This window comes from Micropterus dolomieu, linkage group LG12, assembly GCF_021292245.1.
Source record: "Micropterus dolomieu isolate WLL.071019.BEF.003 ecotype Adirondacks linkage group LG12, ASM2129224v1, whole genome shotgun sequence".
Lineage (NCBI taxonomy): Eukaryota > Metazoa > Chordata > Actinopteri > Centrarchiformes > Centrarchidae > Micropterus > Micropterus dolomieu.
The window spans coordinates 8,866,267-8,878,891 of NC_060161.1; the positions used below are offsets into that span (position 1 = coordinate 8,866,267).

General features: G+C 42.2%; 1 long non-coding RNA gene across 1 annotated transcript in view; it reads right to left on the reverse strand.

Moving 5' to 3' along the window:
• Positions 1-10,418: 10,418 nt before the first annotated feature.
• Positions 10,419-12,625, reverse strand: part of LOC123980983 — a 6,242-nt gene continuing 4,035 nt past the window's right edge. Inside the window, exons 2-3 of the long non-coding RNA XR_006827633.1 lie at positions 11,391-11,537; positions 10,419-11,265 (exon numbers count right to left, since the gene is read on the reverse strand). This is a non-coding gene — a long non-coding RNA (uncharacterized LOC123980983). The remainder of the gene's footprint in view (positions 11,266-11,390; positions 11,538-12,625) is intronic.

Here is a 12,625-nt window from a genome sequence, read left to right on the forward strand (position 1 = left end):
TCAGTATTGTAGGCTCAAAGTGTCACACTCTAATCAGCTAATTAATCCAAAACACCTGCAAAGGGTTCCCGAGCCTTTAATTGGTCTCTCAGTCTGGTGCAGTGGAATTCACAATCATGGGGAAGACTGCTGAGCTGACAGTTGTGCAGGAAACCATCATTGACAGCCTCCACAAGGAGGGAAAGATTCAAAAGGTAATTGCAAAAGAAGTTGGATGTTCTCAAAGTGCTGTATCAAGGCACATTAATAGAAAGTTAAGTGGAAGGGAAAAGTGTGGAAGAAAAAGGTGCACAAGCAGCAGGGATGACCGTAGCCTGGAGAGGATTGTCAGGAAAAGGCCATTCAAATGTGCAGGGGAGCTTCACAAGGAGTGGACTGAGGCTGGAGTTACTGCATCAAGAGCCACCACACACAGACGGGTCCTGGACATGGGCTTCAAATCAAGCCGCTCCTGAACAACAAACAGCGTCAGAAGCGTCTTACCTGGACTACAGGAAAAAAATAACTGGTCTGTTTCTCAGTGGTCCAAAGTCCTCTTTTCTGATGAGAGCAAATTTTGCATCTCATTTGGAAACCAAGGTCCCAGAGTCTGGAGGAAGAATGGAGAGGCACACAAGTCCAGTGTGAAGTTTCCACAGTCTGTGTTGGTTTGGGGAGCCATGTCATCTGCTGGTGTTGGTCCACTGTGCTTTATTAAGTCCAGAGTCAGCGCAGCCGTCTACCAGGACATTTTAGAGCACTTTATGCTTCCTTCAGCAGACGAGCTTTATGGAGATGCTGACTTCATTTTCCAGCAGGACTTGGCACCTGCCCACACTGCCAAAAGTACCAAGACCTGCTTCAATGACCATGGGATTACTGTGCTTTTGAGAGGGCTGACATTTCTGTATTTAAAATCATTTTTTTTTTTTTTTTTTGAATTTGGGGTTTTCAGAAGCTGTATGCAACAATCATTGAAATTATATCAAATAAAGGCTTGAAATATCTCACTTTGCATGTAATGAGTCTATATAATCATCTTGAATTACTGAAATAAATTAACTTTTGCACGATATTTTAATTTTCTGAGATGCACCTGTACATACACCACGGGTCCTCTTACAAGGATGTCGCCATGTTTCTGCAGTAGCCTGAACGGACAAACTGCTTTACAGAGAGTGTTTCCTCACTACGTTGAATACGTACAAAGAACAACAAGTAAAGTTAGCAGTAGTCAACTGGTTTATCAGAATTAAGAAAAGAGAAATTTGGACAAATTGAGGACCTAATCAATCTTTTTTCGTTCTTAAATCTTTATTGCAAAAAGAGAAATACAGTGTATATGGGACATGAAGTTAACTGAATTTTGATTTGTGCAAAATCAGATATTGCATTTAGATATTTTGCAAACATGTAATTTGAAATATTACAACGGTTTGCTGTCTATGCAGAGTGAACTAGATGTCTGCGGGTTGTTTATATGCTCTGATAATGTTAATACAACACATCTTTGTAGTAGTGCCCATGTAGATTCCACATTCCCACTTAAAGCAAACACACGCTGAAGTCGGAAGAACCATTTCACAACTCGGTTAATGGGACCATCTAAGGAGCACATGAAAGCACCGTTAAACTCTGGTTGCAATTTGCAATCCTCACCACTAGATGCCACTAAAACTTACACACTGAACTTCTAAGGCATGGTTCTACCGATGTTTCTTGTATTCTCTCTTGCCTCACTGAGATAAAACCCTGGATGTCTAATAACTTTCTTCAGTTAAACGACACAAAATCAGAAATACTTGCCCCTGTCGGACCCAGCCCTAGCTACCTTAATAATCTCACCAGTAGATTTTACTACTTGCTTTCAAAACCCTGAACGATGACTGTGTAACTCCCCTTGAGCCGGACCGAGGCCTGAGATCCTCCGGCAGGGCTTTCCTAATGGTTCCAAAGTCTTGTCTCGTCACTAAAGGTGACTGGGCTTTTGCTGTGCGGGCCCCTCAGCTGTGGGACTCCCTGTCTCAAACTCAGTGGCCTCTTTTAAATCTCTTCTTATTTTAATTCATTTATATTTTTAAGTATGGATCATGTTTGTTTACTGTACAGCACGTTGGAACTTGGTTTTTAAAAAAGTGCTATACTAATAAAGTTGTTGTTGTTTTGTTATTATTATTATTAGAGACGTCCCTAGATTTTTTTTCAGGTCCTTCCCTCCTGCTTTGTTACTACATCGAGGGGCTTCCTCATCTGACAGATCAAGGCGCCACCAGATGACTTCTGAGGTCACCTTTGATCAGGTTTAGTCTCAGTTCTTCCCATATGAAAACATTTTTGTCATGTTTGAGTTAGAACTTTATGTTAGTGACAGGATACAGATCCTGTTACATGGTGATTCTGGAGCATCTCCAGACCAAGGCTGCGTTACAAACCAGGATACCTGGGCTTCACGGCTTCCAAAGGTCCTACATTCATTGTTTTCAGTTGGTTTAATTTATTGCTTGTTAAAAATATGCCAGCATATCCATCCATCCATCTTCATCCGCTTATCTGGGATCGGGTCGCGGGGATGCCAGCATATGTATCTGTCAAAATGTACATGATATATATTTCTAAATTAATTTGTGTTTAATGAAATGACTGCTAACTGAGTCAAAAGAGGTCCACGGCAAATTTGTGTCCCAGCACCCCCGTAGTGGGTTATTCCCTGTGGTGCTAACCTTTTCTCATTTCTGTATTTCTTATGGAAACAGGGTCTTTTTTTAAATATGATTTGTCCCAGGGAGTTTATTTTCATTTCTATATTTAAGTTTATATTAACAGTATTCTTAGTGATATTCTAGTCCAGGATGTATCCTTCAAAAAAGGATAAAGATGGAAATCTAATTTTTTATTAAAGGGTTAGGGTGACTTTGGATCTGTGTAAAACAACCCAAATGGCCACCTGCTCTTCATACGACCAATGTCATCTTTCCTCATGATTAAATGTACCAGAGAGTTCATCTGGCCAGGTGTTCAATAACAATTGCCATGGCAACATTTGAGACAAATCCATGCCCACTCTTTAGCACACTGTTATATCTGCAAATAGTATCTCATTTGCACCAACTGCTGTTTGAAAATGAGCCATCAGAATTATGACATGTTACATTAACTATGAATAACTGTAAATGAATGATACCAAGAAGAGCAGAAGTCTGAAGGGATAGTTCTGTCCAGAAATCTGCAGGATTGCTTTGAGGTATATGACAGGAAGAGGGCGCTGTTCTTCCAGTTGAGGTGAAACTCCAGCTCTGCTGTTCGGGCCATGGCAGGTGATGAAAGGAGAGAAACATGGTTGGAAAAATACAAACATCCAAAATTTCAGCCTTCTTAAGTAAAGGCAAAAATTCCATTGAAGGACACAAATCATTGTCTTTCACTTACCAGCCATTGATGTGTCTCACTTCTCTGTCATGCCACCTGAATCTATCGGTACAACACAGGATACATCTTGGTTGTGTCCTCCAGGCAGTCTCTTTGTAGTCCTCAGCTGCATATGTACAAGGCGACGGATTCAGTGTTAAACCACTACACCGTTTTTTGGTGCTGCTTTCTAACAAAGCACGATTAAAGGGTTTAGTTTTAAAGGACAACAGTATTCGCAGTAGGATGAGTGACACTTAACATAAACTTCCCCTCCCCTGGCTCCCAGGTGGTCTCACATCACTCTGTCACTAAATACACAGTGGAATCAGATTCTTGAAGACAGACATTTATATTGTAACATACAGCGGTACATTTTTCCTCGCTTAGTGTTGGCATGAGCCACAGACAGCATGTGGAGTTGATATAAAGGGAAGATCCAATCTTCCCATCTGGTGGTGGGAGAGGAATGGAGAGATGGTCAATTTGACGACCCACTGCTGCAGTAAGGCCTTCTCACACATATTGTAGTTATATAACACGCAGACAGAGTTTCACACATGTGGGTTTTTGAGGGGCAATAACGACGGCAATACTGATGCGTTTCCACAGTCAGGACTCTGATATTAGTTTTTCAAGAACACATTTTTGGACTAAAGCTGCAGCTGATCCTTGTGCCCTGTATACTTTATTTCTCTACATTTCTTCCCCCAAATGCTCCTTATAGTGTTTATCCCCCACATACTACAGCCTTTTCAGATCCATACTTTAATCTAAGATAAGATAAGATGTTCCTTTATTCTTCCCCTGCTGGCACAGCAGCACAGAGGAATATAAAAAGAACAAAATACAATAAAAGTGGAATTAATATGTACAATATATATGGAATAAGCAGCATCAGTATGTAAAATAAATACACTATATACAATCAAAAGAGAATCTGGCAAACGAAGATGGGAGATGTTGGGATTGTGGAGTCTGATGGCAGATGGCACAAATGAGTGACCTAAATGTTTTGAGGTGCGGGGCTAGGTCAGTCTGTGGCTGAAAATGTTCTTTCATTCATTATGATGTAATTGTACTGCAAACAAGCCAACACTGATTATTTTCCTCCAAATAAGATTGTCTGCCCTGGACCTAACCCAACCTGTCTGTTCAGCTGAGCGCTCATGTTTCCTGCCCTGTTGATGTTGCACTTGGTATTAACGATATCATCAGGAATGACAGGACTCAAGTTGTAAAAAACTGGAATTATCCTTTTGAAGAAGTTATAGCGTGAAGAACAAGACATGTCCCACACAACTTTGTGGCAAATCCATATGAAACAACTAAAATGCTAACAAGCTTACAATTCTGACAGTATGTTAAGACGGGCTCAGTATCCCTTAGAATTATAGCAATACTGGACGGTTCCCCACCGCATTATTTACTTGCCAATTCTTGTGCCAGTGCAGGTGGTGCCTATACTGAAAGTAAGTGTAAATGCATACGTTTCTAGCTAGCTGCAGCCAATGTGTGCACAGTTGGTAAATTGGCTGATTTTCGTGAATAGCTCTGGCTATGCACACACTTACTTTCAGACACACTAACACACCTTCCACATTCCTCCAGGGGGAAATAAATGGAAAGGTGATCCCGAGGCTAAAGTCATGAAATCATGCAACTGCAGTCCAGTACTGTCCAACTTCTAGTGATTTCCCTCACACACGCTGGCATGTGGCAGGTGGAGAGATTTCCAGTCTTGCAAAGAAATATATCCAGTCTTTTTTCTCCATTACTGGCAGTGAAGAAGGAGGAGGAGGTTTACAGATGACCGGGTTTCTGCCAATGAACAGCTGATTGGTCTGGCGTGACGCCACATGAGGGGAATCAGAAGGAGGCGATTCCTATTTCCTTATCCTGCCTGATCTCCCTGCACTTACAGCAAGGATCTTTGGACTTGGACCCCTCATTCTTTTTCTCTTACTTCTAATTCAGACTCTTATTCCGTTGCCTTCTTCAGCCTTTTTTTTTTTTTTATATTTCCCACCTCACGCTCCCCTTAGCTTAAGTCTCATCTGAAATGAGTGTTGTTCTGTTGTTCAGACTTATAGAATAATTCTTTGTTACAACATGGGCATCATTTCTATAAGTTATAGTAAATTTATGCTCACAAATGTCATTTCTGAGGTAAATGAAAATATTTTGCCCTTAGTTTTGCCTTTCAGGCTACATACTTTATTGATGATGGCTGCTGGGGACTGTATAAGAGAAAGAGAAACTTTACTAAAAACATAGGTCCGATTTTACTAGTTTTCTTAACTCTCTGACAACAAAAGGCCAATAAGGCAGCAAACATGAACAGTCGGATGATCAGACTGGTTAGAAACAGGCCAGAAAGATAAATTTGTTATGCAAAACCAAAGTAAGCGCTACTGAATGTCTGTAATGATCCTGTTTTTCCTCAGGAAAACTGTGAGGCGTGAAGGTTTTATATGTACAACAGGTTTAAGTTGAACCTGAAAGTCGGTCTATAACCTCTGGAGGGCAACAAACTCCAGCAACCCATGATTAGGGGTGCAATCTCATAATTTGATTCTGATTGTTTATGTCAGGAAACTGGTTCTCAACAAAAGAGAAAAGGGCTGCACTACTGTCGGGCTTTTGCTACAGTTCGCTGTATGTCACACCATGCACCCCTGTCCTTCAACCACTCACTGACAGATGAAGCAGAGGTTAATAGATGGTTGGGTGCATCTTTAACACCTATCACCCTTTCTGAGCATGGCGTCAGGAGGGCTTTCAAGCATGTGAATACCAAGAAAACAGTAGGACCAGGCTTATCAATGGGTGGCTCCTTAAACCAGTGGTTCTCAAACATTTTCACATCAAGGACCCCTAATCGGACACAAATTAGACCACAGATTTTGGTGCAGGGTCCTTAATTCCAATCTGATAGGATTTTTGTTTTTAGATGATTTATTTATTATAGAAAGTGAATTAAACCCAAAACCACAGTAGCCCTACCTTTACTCATTGTGTTACTTAGAATTATGTGAAAAAATGTATTCCCCTTTTTGCTGGGAACACCCTGGAATCCCCTCAAGGACCGACTTTGAGAACCACTGCCTTAAACTATGTGCTGACCACAGTGTTCACAATGATATTTAAGTTGTTCCTCAGACTGCGATACCCACGCTCGTCATCACCATCATTCCTATGCCCAAGAAAACAGCCTGTCTTCCGCCCTCATCCTTAACACCTGCTGTTGTCAGGACAACAACCTGCTTCTGAACATCAGAATGACTAAGGAGCTGACAGTGCACTTTGGGAAGAAGCAGGGAAGGAACTATGCCCCCCTTAATATCAACAGGTCCTTGGTGGAGAGGGTGGACAGCTTCAAGTGCCTTGGTGTCCACATCACAGAGGACCTTACCTGGGCGCTGCATACTGACTTAGTAGTAAGAAAGGCAAGGCACAGACTGTTTCACCTCAGACATTTGAAAAAATTCCAAGTGTCCCCTCAAATACTGTGAAATTTCTACTACTGCACCGTTGAGAGCATCCTGATGGGAAACACCACTGTCTGGTACGGAAACAGCACCGAACAGGACCATGAGGCCCTGCAAAGAGTGGTTAAATGTCTGAAGATTCTCAGTCATCCAGGTCATAGTTATCCAACGAAGGTTAAAGTCAAGGGCAACTGGACTTGGTTGAAGATACTGGAAGACGTTTCGTCTCTCATCCAAAGGACTTCTTCAGTTCTGACTGACTGGCAGGGAAACTCAGCTATTTAACCTCAGTGGGGTCGTTGGCCCAGGTCATCCATACCGCTGGTTCGTTAGTGTTCCTGGTTGCTGTGACGACAGTCGTTACAGTTGTTAGGACTACCAGAGGCCAAGACTGAACGACCATCGTTGGTATCTTCACCTGAGGCCAATAGGTTACGTTTGTTGAGTTTCCTGGGAAGTGATGAAAGGACAGCATTGTAAGTGGGGGATAAGTGGTGGCGTAGACCCCCTCCTCTGTTCAATGACTGCTTCTCAACCCGGATGTAAATAGCTTCCTTGACACCTCTTTCAAACAAGTGGTTAAATGATTTGTCTCTGGTGGAGAACAGCCTCTCTGCCGCAACACTGCTTGTGATTCACAACTCTGTCCATATGCGCCACAACACCCTGGCCCCGCTTATTGTTTTGCATGCAAGTCCACATACAAGTAGTGTCTTCACAGGTTGATGCACATCAGCTTGGGAGGCCTATCCTATTTCCCAGTGTCAACACAAATGAATGCACTTACTTTGGTGAGTCTTATTATTAGCGAAGTATATAATGATGATCATCCTTTAAGAAAAAAATATCCTATGAAACTACAGCATTAATTGAATGGGTTAAAAACTACATATGACTGAGGGCTTCACTTTAACTAGTCCCAATAGAAGAAAACCACCCAAGAAAAGGGGTTGTTTTGATCCAGTAACCCAACAGTAATGTAAAAAATACTGGGTCAAAACAACTGATGGTGGGTCAATTATTAACTCAGTGATTTTGTGGGTGTGGGTTTCAAGGTCTACTCAAAAATGTGTATTTTGCTTGATGTTACTTCAGATGTGTGTAGATAAGTGTGATGTGGAAACGTGAAACCTCCAGTGCACACACACTGAGGATGGACGAACCAGTGAAGCCTGTGGGGGAAATTTAATCTTTTTCTTTCCTGTTATACTTTTCTACAGCTTCATCCTTTAACCTTTTTTGAATGCCTTGTAAAGCACTTTATAAACTCTGATTTTAGAGAACCCCTGTATAAATAATCTTGATTATAACTGCCATTCAAATGCATGTCTGAGAAGAACTGCGTATTGTTCTTTTTCCTGCACACATCAGCCTTGAGCTATGGGTGCGCTTCTCTGTGTTTCTTTAATTGTACAGTGTATTGAAAAAGCACGTCAGTTTACGCGTCTATCAATCACGCAGACTGACCCATAGTTTAAACTAAGTTGAAGAGGAGGTGAAGGTCCAGCTGTGGTACGTCATCTTCAACTGGATCTGACACATGGGCCTCCAAGGCCCTCCTGCACACTAAAAACTCCTGGGTGAAAAATAACCCATAATGGGTTATTTTTGAAAAAGGGACCAACTAATTTCTGGGTTATTTCAACCCAGAAAATTTAGTTATTCTTTTTGACCCAACTTCTGGGTTAAATTCCTGACCCAAATGTTGGGTCAAAAGAACAACCCCAACATCTGGGTTGAAATAACCCAGAAATTAGTTGGACCCTTTTTAACCCAGGAGTTGGGTCAAAAATAACCTAACTTGGGTTACTATGCCAGTATGCCTTATTTCAGAAAATAAAACTTTGTTTTACATTTTATCTGTCACGGTGTGGTGCAGGCAGAAAAAGAAGTGGAGGAGTCCAAAGTTCAAACGTTTTACTAATAAAGTAACTCCAAAAAGGTACAGCCAGGATGTACACACACTAAACAAGACTACAAAGCAGAACGGCCACAGACTGACTGAACTGAAGGAACTAAATACTAACGCAGATGAACACTGATTAACAGAACACAGGTGGAACAGATGATGGTGGTGGTGATTAACTAAACACAGGTGATGCAGATGAACTAAATGACAAAAACCATGGAAACAGATGAGTGGCTGGAAAACAGAACAAAGGAAGACATTTGACTAGAGGTGACTGTGGCAATATTACATACTTTTACATTTTTATTGCATTAAATTAAACTATATAAAAAAATAAACAACTCTCAAACATTCTCTCTCAAACATTCGAACATTCAATAACTGGATTGAACTTGATGCTTAAAGTCTTCAGACATTGGTTGTGTCATGTGACTTTAAACTAGTTAGATGTACATGGCAACCACAGAATGACCACGGCTAACGCTAGTCTCAACGTAGCAACTACGCCACGGTAATTTTTTTTCAGCAAATGGTGCTGAACTAGCAACGGGGACATGGGCACAGAAAAGTTTACGTTACATCAACACTGAAAATAGTCGCTTACCTTGAATACACGACGAAGTTGCACCGAAGAAGCACAGGCCAAAACGGATGGAGCGTGAAGCGACGGTTATTTCAAATGACTGTTGTGTGAAAATCCCAGAACAGCTGCGAAGTGGTTGCTATACATTCATGTCAATAAAGCTAATATGAATTTCAAAGAGAGAAAGCCAGCCCTATAACCCAGAACATGGGTTACTTTCTGAAAACCCATAATAACCCATAATTTTAACCCTACACAACTAACCCAGAACATGGGTTGAAGAAATAACCCAGGAGTTTTTAGTGTGTGGGCAGACGCACTGAGGGGGAGGGAGGCCGGGCTTCATTTCTTACTTACCCCTTGCTCTGGCAGACAAGCGTTTCCTCCAGCTGATGCAAGGAGGCAAAATTCAATCCAATATGTCTGAATATTCTCAGTCATCCAGGTCATGGTTATCCAAGGTGGGCTATAATCAAGGGCAACTGTACTTGGCTGAAGATAATCGACGATGTTTCGCCTCTCATCCAAGAGGCTTCCTCGTATGGTTTTAGTCACCATGTGGTATGTTTTTTTCAAAACAATTCCAGTTTATCAATACCAATATCTGTTGTGGGGACAGCCCAGCTGACGGTGAGTGTCCTGGTTTCCCTTTTTTTCCCCCCCCTCGCTTTATTTCCCCCATTGTTTTGCTCTGCCTGCCTCCCTGTGTTCTCCTCCTCTCTCCCTCGGCTCCTGAGTCCAGCCAACTACCTACACCTCATCAGCCACCTCGTCAGCCTGCCACACCTGCCAGTAATCAACCTCATCCCTGCCTGTATTTTAACCCTGGTTCTCCACACCATCCTCGCTTGATCGTCGTTGCTCAATACCCGGTGCCACCTCTACGATCAGGCTCTCATGTTTCTTGTTTTCTCTCATTTTCCCTGTACTTTGTCGCTCCAGTCACTAACCCTGTCTTTCTGTATGTTTTCCCTCCCAGGTTCACTCACCCTCGTCATCCGTTCTGTCGGCTGGGCTCATCCTCCGGTCCTCTCCTCCCGGGCTTCCTCCACGGCGCCCTCCCGGCTCCTCCCCGCTCCTCGCTAAGTCTGCTTCCGGGTACATCCAAGGAAGAGATTGGCAGATCTCAGCACTCTAGCTAGAGTGTGAACGCGAAGAAGCTCCGCTTGTTAAAGAGGAGCCAATCCTTTAAGACGTTTAAAAGTAAAAAGTAAGATTTCAAAATCACTCCTGTAATGAACAGGAAGCCAGTGGAGGGAGTGCAACACAGGTGTGATGTGGTTCCTCTTTTTCTTTCCTGTCAGAGCGGGCAGCAGCATTTTGGACTAACTGCAGGCGCTGAATAAATGACTTGTCTAAGCCCACATATAAGGAGTTACAATAGTCAAGGCGGGAAGTTATGAAGGCATTAATTACCCTCTCTAAATCTTTAGGAGGGAGATAGGCCTTTACCTTGGCTATAGTTCTCAACCGGAAGATCTAACAGTGGCGGATATCTGTTTATCAAATTTAGATGTCCAATACAACACCAAGACTAGGTTGAGGAAGTTTAGGTTCATCCACGTTTTGATGTCCTTCATACAGTCTTGCAGGGACGGCAGTGAGCCCTTTCTTTTTACATTCAGTGGTAAATAAATTTGAATATCGTCCGCAAAACAGTGGAAAGTGACCTTGTACTTCTCAAAAATGGAGGCCGGGGCAGCATATATAAAGACAATAAGATGGGGCCTGTAATGGAGACCAGGGGTTCCATTACCTGAAATAGTCAATTGAGTATTAAGGTGGGGATTACTGATAAAGCAGGAGCCATACACATTGTTATTTTGTTTGTTTGATTTGTGAAGCATTTGGTGGCTGTCTTTGTGAGTGGTTCCACAGGGGGGGTCTGGCCATCCTGCCTGTGTGGAAAGAAACCTCAATCAGTGATAGTCAAGGTTCACAATATAGTATTGACTGCTTTTACTCCATTTCAGTTAGTTGTTAAATTAGTTTAAACAAGAAGACGAACAATGTAAGTACTCACCTCTTCCTGGTTGTCTCTTCAGCAGGGGGTGGAGGCAAAGGAGTGTTGTAGGCCCAAGCACCTGCTTAAGAGCTGCAGGAGCAAACCATGAAGCTGAGAGTGGAGGGAGTAAAGCCATCAATTGTGTCCAAACAGCTGCTCACTGTACTGGAAAATATAACAAAATATTTGAAAAGTTTCAATCTGGTTTCAGGAAGTACCACAGCACTGAGACTGCCCTGCTTAAAGTCACCAATGACCTTTTAATGTCTACTGATGAAGGTATGTGCTCAGTCCTGGTACTCCTGGACCTTAGCGCTGCTTTTGACACCATTGATCACAACATCATGTTAGACAGACTGAAGCACTGGGTGGGGATCTCTGGTACGGCCCTAGAATGGTTTTCATCCCACCTGTCAAATAGGACGTTTTGCGTGTCTGTAAACAACTATGTCTCTTCGTTCTGTCCAGTTAAATATGGTGTGCCTCAGGGGTCGGTCTTAGGACCCATTTTGTTTTCCTTGTATCTGCTTCGCCTTGGACATATTATCCATAAACATGGCATTTCTTTTCATATTTATGCTGATGACACACAAATATACTTGCCCGTCAGATCCACAGACCCTGGAATGCTGAGTTCACTTAACAACTGCCTTTGTGAAGTTAAAAAATGGATGTCAAATAATTTCCTCTAGCTGAACTCAGACAAAACAGAAATCCTGGTCATCGGGTCCCAGCAGATGGCAAATCAAATACTGCCATCTGCTGGTTCCCTAGTAAATCACATTAAGCCTGTGGCAAAGAACCTTGGTGTTTGGTTTGATAGTAATTTAAATTTCGAGCAGCACACCACAACTTGTTCAATCGTGTTTTGATCAACTTAGAAATATAACAAAAATTCGATCTATGTTAACTTTTAAGGACACCGAGACCATTTTACATGCCTTCATCTCATCACGCCTGGATTATTGCAACAGCCTTTTCACTTGTTTAACCCAAAAATCTACTGATCGACTCCAGACTGTCCAGAACTCAGCTGCCAGGCTTTTAACCAGAACAAAGAAATATGACCACATTACTCCTATTTTAGCTTCATTACACTGGCTCCCAGTATGTTTTAGAATTGACTTTAAAATTCTATTGATCACTTTTAAAGCTCTTCATGGCCTCTCGCCTTGTTATATTTCTGAACTTTTAGTTCCATACACACCAGCACGTACCTTGAGATCCTCGGGCAGAGGTCTGTTGTCTGTTCC